We start from the raw sequence: 18,096 nt of genomic DNA, 5'->3' as shown, positions 1-18,096 counted from the left end.
GAATCAAGGCTTGAAAGCTTGGATTAATGGCAAATATTTTTAGCTGAAATATCAAAATCTTACCATCTAATGGATTTTTTATATACTTAAATATAGCCTATTTATAAAAAAAAAAACCTTCTCTAATTACTTCAATAATTAAGATCTCTATTAGAAACTTCTGAAATAACCATAGGCTATACAGCAGAGATAGAAAGGCTATCATTTTACTCGTCCAGTCGACAATCTTCAATTCCAGACAGTTATCTGAATTTAGATGAGGCAGCAATGGGAAATTTTTCATTACATATTGAATGTAAGATAGAGTAGAATAAAAACTTAGTCACAGGATGACCAGATTCCAGTTATTAAGAATTTGCAGTTAAGGATCACACCTTATTCTTTTGTTTCCTCTTCCAGATAGGGATCTATGGAACATTCATCTTACTGGTTGACTTCTCATTTGTGAAATCTCCAATATCCCATACCTCTAAAGTATCCAACTCAAAGTTTTCCCTGGCTGATAGCTGAGGTCTATTATAAGTAGAACATCTAGGATTTGCTTTGCTGTGTCCTTTCCTAAAATCGTAAATAATCCAAGTCCCAAAATAATCAAAATAACTTCCCATGCCCAATTTATTCAGCAGATTTTATTGCCCATAATTCAAATGCAGGTAATGATCATTAGTGTATGTGTACACTGCAACGTTGGGGGAAATGATAAACAAGCTCCCCTTGAAACTGACCCTTTACCTCTAAGGAGTGAGATGAAAACAACCATATATATATATAGATATAGATATAGATATATATAGATATAGATAGATAGATATAGATATATATATATATCTATATCTATCTATCTATATCTATATATATCTATATCTATATCTATATCTATATCTATATATATATATGTATGTATGTATGTATGTATATATCCATCCCTGTCCTTTAACACTGATTAGCAGAGACCCTTACCTATAATATTCACACAAAGTTTTGTGAAGCTGTAGCCATAAATTTTAGAAGAAAAAAACGGGTTTTCATATGTGCTGTGGTTTTGTAGGCAGGTACGAGTTGATGTATATGATGGCACCACTATTGAAGAGGTTCATGGACTCTTCGCCATTTTTACACTCTAGGATAAAACTGGCAAGCTCTATATGAGAATGCAAAACAAGAAATCCTTGTCTGAGGATCACATTTAAAAATGTGGAGATCTGGGGCATTTTAGGAAACCAGTCTTCAATCAAGCTGTAGTCACAGCACCAACTGTGTGTCTTTTCAACTTGTGTGTGGGGCGGTGGGATCAAGGGGGAGAGAAGAAGAGTGTGTTTTATTACTGAGAGCTGTTGAATAACCAATGCCTTTGCACTGGAAGTAAAATCTGGACTGTTCTCCACATTCCAACCTTTCAGTTCATTGCTGTAGTCCATCACCTGTACTACAGAGGTAATCAGATTCTCTGTAAACTCTTGCATATAACTTACTTTCATATTTTCAATGGATACATGCAATGTCATCACGACTATGTGGCACTTCTCCCCTGAATTTCCTTTTTATAGCTCTGACATCAAAATTACAAACTGTTCTTTGATGACTAGAACCCAGGCTAATCCCTGTCAGGTCAATATTTCTCCTTCCTTCATAGAGCCTGACTGTCATTTTCTCTGTATGCTTGTTATGGAATCTTGAAGCCCCTGACTCACCTCAAGTTGAGTCCTCCAGCCTGGTCAGCAATACTGAGCTCCAATGTAAGACTTTCCAGCCCTAACAGCGGTGCCCAGGCACAGTAGCCTTCCTTTACTCATGCAGTTGCACTGGAGATAAAACAAGAATAAAGGTACAAAGATCTTCACCCAAATGTTCAAAAGTACAATCTCCCATAAACCACCTAAATCTCTGGAGAGTATAGGCTATGACTTAGTATTGTTTCTACCTAATTTTGGTGCCACTACCACAACCACCATCACCAAACAACAACAATAAACAGTAGTTTATATTGCACTTGAAAAAGGACAAGATGCTTTGCAAATATTAAATCATTTTGCCTTTATAATAACCCTGGTAGGTAAATGCTATTATTATTCCCTTTTTACAGATGAGGAAAATAAGGCACATAAAGGTTTAAGTGATTTTCCCAGGATCAAACAATTAGAAGGTATCCTAGGTCATGTTTAAAGCCTTCCTGCCTCTAGGTCCATTCCTCTCTGCACTGTGCCACTTATCCACCTCCAAGTTACACCATCTTCGTATCAAGATAGTGGTTGGACAGCACAATGAGTCTTTATATCAACTACTCCTCACATTGATCCAATGGTCACATTTTCTTCCTTTCCACGTCAATGCTGGACTGACTACAAAATCTAACATGAACTCTGACTCCTGGACTGTGAATTCCCAGACAACAGGAGATTTCCCCTCTTGACCTTTTAGAATTCTCAACCTTAGATCCTCCAGATTAATTTTTCACCTAAAATAAGTAAAAAGCACCAAAATCTCTCACCTAACTGCATTGCCTTTTGAAAAATGTTGTCGGGGGTGGAGCCAAGATACCAGAGTAGAAAGACGCACATATACATAGCTCTGGACGCACAACCCATAGAATATCTGTAAAAAGGAACACACAGCGAATTCTGGAGCAGTAGAGGCCACAGAACAGTCGAGCAAAGGAGATTTCTGTTCCAGAGGGACCTGCAAATCTCTCGCAAAAGGTCCGTTGCGCTGTGGATGCGGAGCCCAGCCCAGCCCTGCTGAGGCTGCAGCACGGAGAAGAGCGGGTCTGAGCTGGTTTTAGGGACAGGATCTCCAGTGGCTGCGTGGGTCCCTCCACCCACAGGTGACGGGGGTCGGTGAGAGGGTATTTTTGGCAGGTCAAGAGAGGAGTGGGGTGCTCCCATAACTCAGGCCCCCTCGGGAGACAGCAGCTGAGGCAGCAGCAGACCAGGGCTCCCCAAGCAGGCAGGAGCCTGGATCCATTGTTGAAGATCTCTACATAAACCCCCTGAGGGAACTGAGCCTGAGAGGCTGCCCTGCCCTGACCTGAGCACCTGAACTTAATCTCACATTGAATAGCAGCCCCGCCTCCACCCAAAGCCCTGAGGCTGGGAAGCAGCATTTCAATCTCAGACCCCAAGTGCTGCCTGGGAGCATCAGGAGGCAAGGTGGGTGTAAGGAGAATACTCAGAGGTCAAGTCACTGGCTGAGAAAATGCCCAGAAAAGGGAAAAGAAATAAGACTATAGAAGGTTAATTTCTTGGTGAACAGGCATTTCCTCCCTTCCTTTCTGATGAGGAAGAACAAGGCTTACCATCAGGCAAAGACACAGAAGTCAAGACCTCTGTATGCCAGCCCACTCAATGGGCTCAGGCCATGGAAGAGCTCAAAAAGAATTTTGAAAATCAAGTTAGAGAGGTGGAGGAAAAGCTGGGAAGAGAAATGAGAGACATGAAGTCAAAGCATGAACAGCAGGTCAGCACCCTGCTAAAGGAGACCCCCAAAAAATGCTGAAGAAAATAACACCTTGAAAAATAGGCTAACTCAATTAGCAAAAGAGGTTCAAAAAGCCAATGAGGAGAAGAATGCTTTCAAAAGCAGAATTAGCCAAATGGAAAAGGAGATTCAAAAGCTCACTGAAGAAAACAGTTCTTTCAAAATTAGAATGGAACAGATGGAGGCTAATGACTTTATGAGAAACCAAGAAATCACAAAACAAAACCAAAAGAATGAAAAAATGGAAGATAATGTGAAATATCTCATTGGAAAAACAACTGACCTGGAAAATAGATCCAGGAGAGACAATTTAAAAATTATGAGACTACCCGAAAGCCATGATCAAACAAAGAGCCTAGACATCTTCTTTCATGAAATTATCAAGGAAAACTGCCCTGACATTCTAGAACCAGAGGGCAAAATAAGTATTCAGGGAATCCACAGTTCACAGCCTGAAAGAGATCCAAAAAGAGAAACTCCTAGGAACATTGTGGCCAAATTCCAGAGTTCCCAGGTCAAGGAGAAAATATTGCAAGCAGCTAGAAAGAAACAATTCAAGTTTTGTGGAAATTCAATCAGGATAACGTAAGATCTAGCAGCTTCTGTATTAAGGAATCAAAGGGCTTGGAATATGATATTTCAGAAGTCAAAGGAACTAGGACTAAAATCAAGAATCACCTGCCCAGCAAAACTGAGTATAATGCTTCAGGGGAAAAAGTGGTCTTTCAGTGAAATAGAGGACGTTCAAGCATTCTTGATGAAAAGACCAGAGCTGAAAAGAAAATTTGACTTTCAAACACAAGAATGAAGAGAACCATGAAAAGGTGAACAGTAAAGAGAAGTCATAAGGGACTTACTAAAGTTGAACTGTTTACATTCCTACATGGAAAGACAATATTTGTAACTCTTGAAACTTTTCAGTATCTGGGTACTGGGTGGGATTACACACACACACATGCACACGCACATGCACACATACATAGAGACAGAGTGCACTGAGTGAATTGAAGAGGATGGGATCATATCTTAAAAAAATGAAATCAAGCAGTGAGAGAGAAATATATTGGGAGGAGAAAGGGAGAAGTTATATGGGGCAAATTATCTCTCATAAAAGAGGCAAGCAAAAGACTTATTAGTGGAGGAATAAAGAGGGCAGGTGAGAGAAACACATGAAGTTTACTCTCATCACATTCCACTAAAGTAAGAAATAAAATCTACACTCATTTTGGTATGAAAACCTATCTTACAATACAGGAAAGTGGGGGATAAGGGGATAAGCAGGGTGGGGGGGATGATGGAAAGGAAGGCATGGGGAGGAGGGAGCAATCTGAGGTCAACACTCACGGAGAGGGACAGGAGCAAAAGAGAATAGAAGTAATGGGGGACAGGATAGGATGGAGGGAATTATAGTTAGTCTTATACAACACAACTATTATGGAAGTCATTTGCAAAACTACACAGATTTGGGCTATATTGAATTGCTTGCCTTCCAAAGGGAAGGGGTGGGGAGGGAGGGATGAAGAGAAATTGGAACTCAAAGTTTTAGGAACAACTGTCGAGTAATGTTCTTGCCACTAGGAAATAAGAAATACAGGTAAAGGGGTATAGAAAGTTATCTGGCCCTACAGGACAAAAAAGAAGATGGAGACAAGGGCAGAGAGGGATGATAGAAGAGAGAGCAGATTGGTCATAGGGGCAATTAGAATGCTCGGTGTTTGCGGAGGGGGAGGGAATAAAAGGGGAGAAAATTTGGAACCCAAAATTTTGTTAAAATGAATGTCAAATAAATTAATTAATTAATAAATTTTAAAAAAAGGAAGAAAAATGTTGCCAACATTTCTGTTCAAAGCATTTCCATGACATTTCACTGTAGATTATTCCACAAGAGGAGATTGCATCAGTCAAGCACACAGAATGTGCTAGTCCTTTTTTACATTGACAAAAATACAGAATTATCAAGATATTAGGGGTCTCCCTGTCTTCCAGAGCTAAGGCCCAGCAAGCAACCTGTGCCTTGAGTTTGGCATTGCAACAATCCTTTCCACTGACCCTCTTCATGATCGCAGCCATAGCAAAATCCCCGAATAGTATCTGGTCAAGAATTTCTGCTATGAATGAAATGCTGTATATTGCTGCTTTTACCCCTTCTTGTCAGGACTTTAGCTCACTGTGTAGCCATGAGTATACATATGGAGATCTTCCCCACTTCCTAGGGCCCCCGCTAGGAGTGGGGCTCCACCACATGTGTCCTTGCTTGCAAGGCATTTCCCTTACTTGGAAATTAAATTTCTGTTTGCTTCCTAACTTTTGTCTCTGGTCTGCTTTTTCTCAGCTCATCATTCCCAGATCAGAGGCCAGTTGACAGAAATGTTTCTGGTTGAGAGAACATATTATAAAGGATATGGCTTAGCAGTATCCATAAAAAATGATCACTAAGAGCAAAACAACAAGAATATATTCAGTCAGACTGTCATTATTTTATATTTTAGACAAGAGATAAAACAGCAAATGAGAGGAAAGTTGTAGGTATAGTATACCTCAATTTTATCAAAGCATTGAAAAAGAAAACAACAAAACTCTCCCATGCTGGGACTGTGGGCAAGATGGAAAGATATGAACTTTGATGACTATACATTCGATTGAAATCTATAGGAAAGGATTCCAGGGTTCCATCATAGGCCTTATACTATTTAATAATTTTATCAGTACATTAAACCGAAGTTCAGACAGAGTACTTTTTAAATCTGCAAATAATATGCAATTAGGAAGAATGAACATTCTGAATCTGAAAAGGATCTTGACAGACTAAAACAGGACACATTTAATATGATACTGCAGGCATCACTATCTCCTTTCCACCACAGTACTTGATTCTGTCCATGGAGTCCCAAGATTTAGTAGGGGAGTTATTATGTTGCTAAAGACCAGCCCTCCCTACAATTTCTCAAGGCATACTTATGCCACTTTCCTTTACCTTCTTTCCATCTCTTATCCATATGTTATCTTTCTTTAGCAAGATATTCATTTCTTAAGGGAAGGGGCTGTGTAGCTTTCCTTTATTTGTAACTCTGGTGGTTAGAACAGTGCTTATACATGGTACACATTTAATAATATTTTTTCTATTTCTATCTCTATCCATCTATCCACCTATCTATTTTTCATTCACTAGGAGTTTACTCCTGAATTTCTGGACTTCAAAACTATGCCTCTTAAAAACCATTCTTTGAAAACCAGCTGTTGTCTCATCCTACAATTTCCCTCAGTTTCTGCAGATCCTTTCATTCTAGACTATCCAGTCATCTTGATATGATAGCCTCTCTCACACAATAATATCTCTCTGCCAGACCAATCTTCTTCTTTCTTTGTTGATTTCCTCTGGAATCTCCATTTTGTGAAAGTGCCTACTGTCAGTCAGTCTCCATCACCTTCCAAGTCTGCTCCTTACTTTCTAAACTTCAAAGCCATAGCAAGTCATTTTTAGTACCCTTTTGTGTATTCTCTTCCATGAAGGGGCAATCTGTTCTTTTGCTTCTATTGATATCCCCAGTACTTGGCATGGTTCATAGCTCAAAGTAAGTAGTTGATAAATTAATGTTTCCTTTTTCCAAATATATACATTTATAAATACACATATACATATGAACATACACATATACATACATACATGTGTATGTATAGAAGTATATACACAAACACATACACCACACAGTTGTCAGTCCATAGATTTTCCCCGTTTGTTTTTTTACAAAGTTATTATTTTACTTGTCTTCAGTTTTCAACATTCCCTTCCAAAAGTCCCAAATTTTCTCTCCTCCCTTACTCCTTCTTCCCCAAGTAGGCATACAATCTTATATGGGCTCTACACATTTTCACAATAGTCATGTTGCATAGAAGAATTAAAACAAATGGGAGAACCCATTAGAAAAATAAAATAAAAAGAAACATAACAAAAGGGAAAAGAGTATGCTTCATTTTGTGTTCTGACTTCATAGTTTTTTTCTGTAGATGTGGATAGAATTTTCCATCATGAGTCCTTTGGGAATGTTTTAGGTCCTTGCATTGCTGTGAAGGGCTAAGTCTATCAAAAACACTCCTCATGCACTGTGGCTGTTACTGTATATAGTGTTCTCCTGGCTCTGCTCACTTTATTCAGCATCAGTTCATATAAGTCTTTGCAGTTTTTCTGAAGCCTGCCCATTCGTCATTTCTTTTAGTACAATAGCATTCCATTACATTCATATACCACATTTCTTTCAGCCATTCCCAGATTGATGGGCAACCCCTTGATTTCCAGTTCTTGTCCACCACAAGAAGAGCTGCTATAAATATTTTTGTACATGTGGATCTGTTTCCCATTTTTATAATCTCTTTGGGATACAGTCTAAAAGTGGTATTGCTGGCTCAGAGGGTATGCACATTTTTGTAACCCTTTGGACGCAGTTCCAAATTGCTCTTCAGAATGGTTGGATCAACTCACAGCTCAACCAACAATGAAGTAGTTTTCCTACTCTCCCACATCTTCTTCAACATTTATCATTTTCCTGTTTTGTCATGTTAGCCAAACTGATAGGTGTGATGTGGCACCTCAGAGTTATAATTAATAATGATTTAGAACATTTTACGTAACTATAGATACCTTCAATTTTTTCCAATGAAAAATCTGTTCATATGCTTTTACCATTTATCAATTCGGGGTTGACTTGTATTCTTGTAAATTTGATTCAATTCTCTATACATTCTGAAATAAAGTCTTTATCACATACGCTAGTTGCAAAAATTCTTTTCCAGTTTTCTACTTCCCTCCTATTCTTGGTAGCATTGGATTTGCTTGTGCAAAACTTTTCAATATAATATAATCACAGTTACACATTTTACATGTCATAATGTTCTGTATTATCTTGTTTGGCCACAAATTCCTCCATTCTCCATGAATCTGACAGAAAAGCTATTCTGTACTCCCTTAATTTGTTTATAATTGCATTTATATGCTGATCATGTATGCATTTGGACTTTATTCTGGTAAACGGTGTCAGGTGTTGGTCAATGTCCAGCATTTTCTGGTTTTCCCAGGAGTTTTTGCAAGTAAGTTCTGATCTCAGAAACTGGGATGTTTAGGTTTATCAAACAGTAGACTGTTATAGTCATTGACACTGTGTCTTATGCAACTAGTGTATTCCACTGATTTACTCCTCTACATCATAGCCAGTTCCAAGTGGTTTTGATGATTGTAACTTTATAATACAATTTCAGATCAGGTGTGGCTAGGCTGTCTTCCCTAGCATGCCTTTTCATTAGTTCCCTTGATATTCTGAACCTTTTTCTTCCAGATGAATGCTGATATTATTTTCTCTAGCTCTAGAAAATATTTTTGGTCATTTGATTGGCGTGGCACCGAATAAGTAAATTAATTTAGGTACAACTATCATTTTATTATATTTCCTTGGCCTGCCCATGAGCAATTCATAATTTTGAAATTATTTAGATCTGTCATCATTTGTGTGCAAAGCATTTTTTAATTGTGTTCATATAGTCTCTGGGTTTGTTTTGCCAGGTAGATTCCCAAATATTTCATGGTGTCTACAATAACTTTATTTTTTCATTATTATTATTTTTTTCTTTTTTGTTTATTTTATTTTATTTTCAGTGCTCTACAATCAGTACAATATAACTGAAAGTTTTCCCCTTCCTTCCCCTCCTTCCCTCCTCCCTTCCTGAGATCGGATACAATTTTGTATCATTTCTACACATACATTCCTATTAAATACATTTTCACCATAGTCATGTTGCACAGAAGAATTAAAATGAATGGGAGAGATCATATAACAAACCAAATGGTAATACAAAAGAAGATTATCCCTTACGTTCTGCGACTGAATTCTACAGTTCTTTCTCTGGATGTCTACCAGAAAAAATCCTCTCACACTGTGGTTGTTGCTGTGCACAAAGTTTTTTTCTTTCTGCTTCTTTCATTCAGCATCAGATCATGTAAGTCTTTCCAGGCCTCTATGAAGCCTTCCTGTTCATCATTTCTTATAGTAGAGTAGTATTTCATTAGATATATATAGCATAGTTTATTGGTTTTTTCATAGAACCAACTCTTAGTTTTATTTATTAGTTCAATAGTCTTCCTAATTTCAATTTTAATTTCTCCTTTGGTTTTCAGTATTTCTAAGTTGGGATTTTTCTGGTGTTTTTCAATTTGTACTTTTTTGAGCTTTTTCAACTGCATGCACAATTTATTGATCTCTTCTTTCTCTACTTTACTTATGCCGGAATTCAAAGATATAAAGCTTCCCCTAAGAACTGCTTTTGCAGTATCCCATAAGACCTGGTAGATTGTCTCATTATTGTCATTCTGTTAAATGAAATTATTAACTGTTTTTATGATTTGTTGTTTAATCTGCTCCTTCTTTAGGATTAGATTATTTAGTTTCCAAATAATCTTTGATATATCTTTCCATGGCCTTTTATTACATATAATTTTTATTGCATTATGATTTGAGAAAAATGCATTGACTATCTCTGCATTTCTGCAATAGATTGTGAGGTTTTTATATCCTAGAACATGGTCAATTTTTGCATATGTGTCATGTACTTCTGAGAAAAAAGTTTATTCCTTTCTACCCCTATTCAATTTTCTCCAGAGATCTGTCATATCTACCTTACCCAGAGATTTATTCCCCTCCTTAACGTCTTTCTTGTTCATTTTGAGGTTAGATTTATCAAATTCAGAGAGGGGGAAGTTGTGGTCCCCCAGTAGTATAGTTTGGCTGTCTATTTCTTCCTGTATCTCCTTTAATTTCTCCTCTAAAATTTGAATGCTATACCACTTGGAGCACATATTTTTAGTAATGAAATCACTTCATTGTCTATAGTGCCTTTTAGCAGGATATAGTTTCCTTCCTTATCTCTTTTGATTAGATTGATTTCTGCTTTTGCTTTGTCTAAGATTAGGATTGCTATCCCTGCTTTTGTTACATCACCTGAAGCACAAAGTATTCTGCTACAAACTGTTACCTTTACCTTGTGTGTATACCCCCGTTTAAAATGTCTTTCTTGCAAACAACATATTGTTGGATTATGGCTTTTAATTCATTCTGCTGTCCATCTCCATTTTATGGGAGAGTTCATCCCATTTACATTCACAGTTATGATTACTATCTGTCTCTTTTCCTCCATCCTCTATCCCACTCTTTGTGCTTTTAGTTCTTGCTTCGCCTCCACAATAGAGTTTTAATTTTTTACCAACACATCCTGCAGTCTTCCCTTTCTTCTCACCTTTAACTCCCTTTTACTCCCCTTTACCCTTACTACTTCTTCTCTCCCTTTTAGCTGCCCCTCCCCTTTCTTTCCCCTTTCCCCTCCTACTGTCTATAGAGTTAGCTAGATTTATATACTTAATTAAGTTTATTGTTCTCTCCTTGTACCAAATCAGATGAGAGTACCTCTCAGACAATGCTCATCTTGCTCCCCTGTCTCCCTCTACTGTAGTGCAATTTTGTACTTCTTCCTGTGATGCAAGTTACCCCTTTCTGCTCCTTCCTTTCACATCTCCTGATACAATTGTTCACATGCTTAAATCACATTTTTATCATCATATCATTTTCTTTATACATGCTCCCACCATCTACGTATATCCCTTCTATATTTCCTAATAGCATACAATTCTCAAGAGTAATAAGTATCATCTGCCCATATTGGGAGGTAAGCAGTTCACCCAAATTGAGTAACACGTTTTTCTTTTCCCCTGTTTACCTTTTAATGCCTCTCTTGAGACCTGTGTTTGAAGACTGAATTTTCTATTGAGTTCTGGCTTTTATTTCAGGAAGGTCTGGAAATCCTTTATCTCATTGAATTTCCATCTCCTTGCCTGAAATGTTATGCTGATCCTTGGTTGTGGTCCCACCTCCTTTGCCTTACAGAAAGTCATATGCCAATTCTTCCAGACTTTTAATGTAGATGCTGCAAGGTCCTGTGTGATCCTGACTGTAGCTCCTCAATATTTGAATGGTTTCTTTCTGGCTGCCTGTAGTATTTTCTCCTTCACATCATAGTTCTGCAATTTGGCAGCAACATTTCTTGGTGGGTTTAGTTTGGGATTGCTTTTTGGGAAGTGAATGGTGGATTCTTTCGATGACTATTTTGCCCTCTGGAGCTAGCACTTCTAGGAAGTTTTCGTAGATTATTTCTTGGAAGATATTTTCCAGGCTCTTTTCTTTCATCATGGCTTTCTCATAGGCCAATAACTCTTAAATTTTCACTCCTGGATCTATTTTTCAGGTGAGTCATTTTGGTCCTTTTCCCCATAGGAAGATTGTATGGTCTTTTCCTTCCTCCTTTGCTTCTTATTCATGATGGTGAGGCTTTGTGTGTTGTGGCCTCTGGTTCTTTCAGTTAGAAGCTAAAGAACTTAGTGCTGGGCTGGCTGGTGTCAGAAGCAAAGGCTGGTGAATTATATTTGTGTTTCCATGGATTCCTTGGATCTAGGTTGTTAAGTGGTGGGGAGGGGTGGTCAGGTCACTGGAGATGTCCTCAGCTGAGCTAGAGCAGAGGCAAGCTCAGCACTTGGTGATACCAGCTGCTGTAGTGTCTTCCCATTTCCCCTGGAGACCTGAGGCACCTGGGTCCTGTTGTTGGTTGCAAGGCTCCACCACCCTGGAGCTCTGTTTCTCTGCCACAGTAAGAGGAATACTCCTTAGCAATTTTTGTAGCCTCGGGTGTTTTGAAACTGTTTGCCCCTTCTGCTGATCCCACTGATCCAGAATTTTTCTGAGGAAATATTTTATGGTTCTTTCAAGGTTAGCTTGGGGAGGAGAAGAGAGCATTTACTGATCACTTGGCGATTTTGGCACCTGGAAGTTCAAGTAGGTGACTTACAGATATTTAATCTGCAGGCTGAAAATGTCAGGCACAGCAACTGCTGATACCGGGGGCTCCTTCCACAGCTTTCATTCCCTTGGCTCTGCTGGACTCTGGCCCGAACCTGCTATCCTGCCATGCTGCCATTTCCTCAGACTGCCCCAGGGCCATACTGCTCAGCCCTGTGCTGGTTGAAACATGCTGCATTATATGCTGTGTGCTCCTCTACCCCTGTGGAACATATTCTTCCCGTTGATCTTCCACTCTGTTCTGGACTGTGAATCTGTCACAGTCTGTCTCCTATTAGATTCTGCACCCCCAAAATTTGGTCAGATTCTCTTTTTAGAGGTATCTGAAGGAGTTTGTCTAAGAGATTAAGTGAGTAGTTGCTCTTACTCCATCATCTTGGCTCCACCCCCTACAGTAACTTTAAATGAGATTTCTCTTTCTATTTCTTGCTGTTGGGTTTTGTTAGTAATAAAGAGAAAGACAGATGATTTATTTGGGTTTGTTTTGTATCCTACAACTTTATTAGAGTTGTTTAGTGCTTCAAGCAAGTTTTTGCCTTATTCTTCAGAATTTTCTAAGTAGGGCAGTTTTCCTTGGTGATTACTTGGAAGATATTGTTTGCATTCTTTTTTTTCATCATGGTTTTGTGGTAGACCAATAATTATTTGATTTTCTCTTCTGTATCTATTTTTCAGTTCACTTGTTTTTACAATGAGATATTTTACATTTTCTATTTTTTCATTCTTTATGTTCTCTTTGACTGATTCTTTATGTCTCATAGATTCATTTCCTTCTACTTGCCCAATTCTAATTTTTAATAGATTTTTTCTTCAGTTAACTTTTGAATCTCCTTTTCCATTTCCCCAGTTATTCCTTTTAAGAGGTATTTTCTCCAGTTAGATTTTGTCCTTTTTTTTCCATGTCTCCATTTTTACTTTTTAAGAAGTTCTTCTCTTCAATTATTTCTTTTCTTTGCATTTTTTAAATTATTGGTCAATTTTTCTTCTGTCCCTGCATTTTGGCTTTTAAAATCCTTATTCAACTCATCCAAGAAAGCTTTTTGGCCTTGAACCTATTCATATTCCCTTCTGAGGTTTCAGATGTGAGTACAGTCTCATTGCTGACCACTTCTATATTCGTATTTTGGTCTTTTTCTCTATAGTAAGATTCTATGATCTTTTCTGGTTTGCATCTTCTTCATGATGATTGCCTTTTTCTTGCCTTTTAAAATGGATCTCTGCCCCTGGGACACAGGGGGCACTCTCCCACAGTTTTCGGGACGAAAAATTGGGACTTTGTGTGTTGTGGACTCTGATTCTTTAAGCTAGAAGTTAGAATGCTGCAGTTAACCTAACACTGAGCTGGCTGGTGTGCCAAGGCAGAGGCCAGGTGAATTCTTTCTGAGTTTCCCCAGGAGTTACCCTGAAGATTTCTAAGTGAGGTGTGAGGGAGGGGTGGTCTGACTGCAGGAGGTCCCCTCCCCTGAGCTAGAGAACAGATAGGCTCAGTAGTTGGTGAATCCACATCTGAGAAAGCAAGCAAGTCAACATAGGTCATACATGTGTAGTCATGATAAACTCTTCCAAAATGGTTATGTTGCAGAAGACTAACCACATTTCCATCATTCATATCCTGCCCTCAATTTATTCCATTCTCTCCCCTGACCTGTCCTCTACATTAGTGTTTCCTTCAGATTATCCCTTTTCCCAATTTGCCATCCCTTCTATTATCTTCCCTCTCCTTCCCCCTGCCTTTATTCAAGATAAAATAGATATCCATATGCAACTGAATGTGTGGTTTTCCGTCCTTAAGCTAAATCTCATGAGAGTAAGGTTCACTTATTCCCTTTCATTTCCTCCCTCTTCCCCTCCATTGTAAAAGCTTTTTCTTGCCTCTTTTATGTGACATGATTTGCTTCATTCTACCTCTCCCTTTTTCTTATATTTAGTACATTCCACTCAACAGTAAGTAAATTTTATTTATAGGTATTCTCCCTCCATATTTAGCCTACCGTGTGCCCTCTGTCTATGTATACATGTACGTGTACATACACACTTGTCCCTATATATACCTAAACATATATAATATACACAAACGTACATACCCATACACACCTAAATATATATATATATATATATATATATATATATATATATATATATATATATATATATATATATATATATCCATATATACATGTGTGTATATGGATATATATATATCCATATATACATGTGTGTATATGCATATATACATATATACACATAAATACATATAGAAATATATGTACGTATATATGCCCTCTATCTACCCTAATACTGAAAAAGGTCTCATGAGTTACAAATATCATGTTTCCATGTAGGAATGTAAACAGTTCAATTTTAATGAGTTCTTTATTGCTTCTTTTACCTGTTTACCTTTCAATGTTTCTCTTGATTCATGTAAGTGAAAGTCAAATATTTTATTCAGCTCTGGTCTTTTCATCAGGTACACTTGAAAGTTCTCTATTTCATTGTGTGACCATTTCCCTCCTAAAGTATTAAACTCAGTTTTGCTAGGTAGGTGATTCTTGGTTTTAATTCTATCTCCTTCAACCTCTGGAATATTATGTTCCAAGTCCCTCAGTCCATTAGTGTAGAAGCTGCTAAATCCTGTGTTATCCTGTTTATATTTCCACAATACTTGAATTGTTTCTTTCTGTCTGCTTGTAATATTTTCTCCTTGACCAGGGATCTCTGGAATTTGTCTTCATTATTCCTAGAAATTTTCCTTTTAGGGTCCCTTTCAGGTGGTTATTGGTGAATTTTCACCAAGAAATTAACCTTCTATAATCTTATTTTTTTCCCTTTTGGGGGCATCATCCCAGCCAATTATTTGACTTTTCAGTTCTTTGTCAGGTGGAAGTTATATTATCCAAGGCTTCTGAGGTTTTGTGCAGCTTTTCTCTGAGATATCTCTAGGGACCTGTAAGTTTTCAGTTCTTCCAAAGTGACATAGTCAAGTTTTTTTTTTTTTTAATGTAGTCTTTCTTTTCCTTTCATGCTGTATTATTTAAGCCATTCACATTTAAATTCTTGATTGTTAGGCTTTTGCTTTTTTCAGTTTTTTTCCTGCCAGTTTTATTCCTTTCTTTTAAGTTTTTATCTCTGCAAGTAGTTTTGGTTATACTATTTTAAAGTCATGCCATTCCCACAAACTCTCCCAGGGATCTTATGTGACTATGCTATCCTAAGTTCCTAAAGTTTACTTGAAATGATTCTTTCTTTTGCTTCTTTACTTCTATCACTTTTATTACTTGCTTTCTTCTTTCTACTTCCTCCCTTTCTTCATCCCTTAAATCTATTTCTTTATGTATCAATTTACCCCTTTCTAACTCTTTCCTTAGCCTGTTTAGCTAATCATGTAGTTCAAAATTTTCTGCTTTCCTCCACAAACTTCTTATAGCTTCTTGTTTTAAGTTTATTTCCTCTATTGTACTTGTCTCCAAGAAATTTTCCTTTATTTTTTCCCATGTTTTCCTCTTATTTAAAAAAAATCTTCACGGGATATTTCATCATTTACACCATCTTTATTTTTACTGCATCTTTTATAATCAAACAAAGAAATATAAAATTTGAAAAAAATTCTCTACCCAATTTGAACATTATCATATTTGTAGACATTACCCCATCCTCCTTTTTTTTCTGGTGTGTTTCTAGCATAAAATATAAAATCACAGTTCACAAAGATGCAATGACAAACAGAAGAAATATCTTATGATAAAGAGAATTCCAGACATGAAGATCATTTAATGAAAATGCCTTAAATAAAAAGTTGGTGAGTCTTTTGTGTGAGAAACAGTAAAGTGAACAAAGCTACTGGGTAATAGAATTCAAAGAGGAGGATTAAGTTATTGAAAATACTGGAAAGGTAGAAAAAAGCCAGGTTATGAAAGACTTTGAAAGACAAGCAGAGGGTTTAATAATTCATGCGAGAGGTAATAGAGAACCCCACTAGTTTATTGTAAAGGGAAGTGATATAGTCAGTCTTGTCATTTAGGAAAATCAGTTAGACAGATGGATAGATGATGGAGTACAACCAAGAGACGCTTAAGTCGGAGAGACCAAGCATAACATTATTGTAATAATCCAAATGTGGCATGATCATTGCCTGTAGTAGAATGGTTGAAGTGTAAGATGAGAGAATTATGTATATATGAGACATTTTTAATGGCATGATTTGACAGCTAACTGGATTGGGAAAAAGACAGTGTCAGCAAGAGTGAAGAGCTGAGGAAAGCACCTTAGTTATGATCCTAGAAAGATGGTGCCACACTTAGCAATGGGATAAGGGAGTTAGAAAGAAGGGAGGATTTAAGAATAATGTAATGTTTTGGACATGTTGAGTCAAAGATAACAAGACATTCAGTTTTTGATATCTTGTAATAGTTGTACATGTGAGAATAGAGATCAAGAAAGAGGTTAGGGCTGGATAAATAGATCTCAGAATTCACTTCTGTAATGATAATTTAAATGGAAAGATCTTTCCCATTCACTTCTAGGCCCATGTAACCTGCTTAAGTCACATGAAAGCCTGAGTCACAAAAGTCTTAAGTCACATGGAACAGGAAAGGGTGGAGCATGAAGGGTGAAACAGGAAGAGGTAGAGGTAAAGTAGAACTGAGAGGAAATTTGATTAGAGCAGTCAGAACTAAGGATGCAGGCAAACAGGCTAGTGTGAGTGAGACAGCTTGTTTGTGATTTTCTTTAAGGGAATTGGTTTGTGGGAAGCCTAGCAAGAGGAAGGTTTGAAACTGGTGCTGCCCTCTGCATTGCTATTATGTATAGCTTATCATGAATTTTGCTCTCTGGGGACTGAATAAATATTTTGGTTCTAAATTCCATGTGGAGAATCTATTGTATTTTGCAATTCAGAACTGTGCCAGGATATACATGACCTCTGTAGGGGTTGCGAATATCATGTTGGTGCTACATCTTCATAGAGGTATAATTGAATACATGAGACCTGATGAGATTACTTAATGAATAGTTCTTGTTCAACAGCTTTTCAGTCATGTCCAATTCTTCCTGGGGTTGTCCTGGCAAAGATACTAGAGTGATTTGCTGTTTCTTTCTCCAAATCATTCTATAGATGAAGAACTGAGCAAAGTTAAGTGACTTTTCCCGAGTCCCATAGCTAGCAAGTGTCTGAGGCCACATTTGAACTCATGCAATGAGTCTTTGTGACTTCAAGCCCAGCCCTGTATCAATTGTGCCACCTTGAAACTTATAAATGAAATAGTAAAGAAGGATAAAATAGAAGATTCCAGACCAGAGTTTTTTGAGACACTCATAGTACAATCAAGAAGAAGTTTCAACAACGGAGAATAAGAAGGAAAAGTGAGACAAGTAGGAAAAAAAAAACCAAGAGTGAGTAGTGTCATAAAAAATTTAAAAAATAGTGACACCAAGGAAAACAGCATGATAGTGTCAATAGCTTCAAATTTTTCAAGAAGAACGAGAATGAAGAGAAGGCCATTAGATTTAATAGTTAAAAGATCAGTTGTTGTAAGAGGTTTCAAACTCTCAGGTTATCAGGGTCATGGGGTCCTTTGGAGAAATCTCTTGGGACATCATGTCCTTGTATGACTTACGTGATGGACCACCCGTAAGCAATAACCCACCTTCAGCAATTATGTTGAGCAAGAGCAGCAACAGCCAAGCATGTAAGCTAAGCACACAATGTATACAAGCTTCTTGAATGCATGGAAGTAGA

At 37.5% G+C, this 18,096-nt stretch overlaps 1 pseudogene; it reads right to left on the bottom strand.

Moving 5' to 3' along the window:
- Positions 1–407: 407 nt before the first annotated feature.
- LOC140514683 (MTOR-associated protein MEAK7 pseudogene) overlaps positions 408–18,096 on the bottom strand; it is a 59,244-nt pseudogene continuing 41,555 nt past the window's right edge.

Source organism: Notamacropus eugenii, chromosome 7 (genome assembly GCF_028372415.1).
Source record: "Notamacropus eugenii isolate mMacEug1 chromosome 7, mMacEug1.pri_v2, whole genome shotgun sequence".
Taxonomy (NCBI): domain Eukaryota; kingdom Metazoa; phylum Chordata; class Mammalia; order Diprotodontia; family Macropodidae; genus Notamacropus; species Notamacropus eugenii.
This window is presented reverse-complemented; position numbering and strand designations above follow the sequence as displayed.